Below are 872 nucleotides of genomic sequence, written 5' to 3'. Positions count from 1 at the left end.
TGAAAACCGCCCTGAGAACTATTGTTGAAGTTCTGAGATCTCTGAGGTTGATCTCTCCACCCAAAATTTAGGTGATTCCTCCATCCCTGGTTGTATGTCTTAGAATATGGATCATTGTTGGGATTTCTAGGACCACTCCCTATGTAATTCACCTGTTCAGAAGAAGGTTGAGCATAATCATAATTATCATTTTGCACAAAATTACCTGCCATGTCATAGGAGATTTCTTGTGGTGAATTTTGTGTGTTGATAGCTGAGACTTGCATGCCACCCATCTGTTGAGTAAGTAGATTTATTTGCTGAGACATCAGCTTGTTCTGAGCAAGAAGAGCATTAACAGCTTCTACTTCCAACACGCCTCTCTTTTGAGGGGTCTCAGAGTTCACAGGATTTCTGTTAGATGAGTATAAATATTGGTTGCTTGCAACCAATTCAATCAGCTCAATAGTCTCCTCTGGTGTCTTCTTTTTGTGTAGTGAACTGCCTGCAGAAGTGTCTAGGCTCATCTTGGACATCTCACCCAAGCCTTCATAAAAGATATCCAGTTGGGTCCATTTGGAGAACATGTCTGGAGGGCATTGCCTAGTCAGTAGCTTGTATCTCTCCCAAGCTTCATAAAGAGTTTCACCCTCCTTCTGTCTAAAAGTCTGAACCTCCAACCTAAGCTTAATTAGCTTCTTTGGTGGGAAAAATTTAGTGAGAAATTCAGTAACGACCTTTTTCCAAGTATTCAGACTCTCCTTTGGTTGGGAATCTAGCCATAGCTTTGCTTTATCCCTCAGAGCAAACGGGAAAAGCATGAGTTTGTACACCTCTGGATTCACTCCATTTGTCTTCACAGTATCACATATCTGCAGAAAATCATATATAAA

General features: G+C 40.9%; 1 non-coding gene across 1 annotated transcript; it reads left to right on the top strand.

Annotated features, from left to right (window-relative positions):
- Positions 1–561: 561 nt before the first annotated feature.
- LOC148544399 (small nucleolar RNA R71) lies at positions 562–668 on the top strand. The gene has a single exon (XR_015901323.1). It is a non-coding gene; the product is annotated as a small nucleolar RNA R71 (small nucleolar RNA).
- Positions 669–872: the final 204 nt, after the last annotated feature.

This window comes from Arachis ipaensis, chromosome B9, assembly GCF_059453495.1.
Source record: "Arachis ipaensis isolate K30076 ecotype BB chromosome B9, ASM5945349v1, whole genome shotgun sequence".
NCBI classification, from domain to species: Eukaryota; Viridiplantae; Streptophyta; class Magnoliopsida; order Fabales; family Fabaceae; genus Arachis; species Arachis ipaensis.
This window is presented reverse-complemented; position numbering and strand designations above follow the sequence as displayed.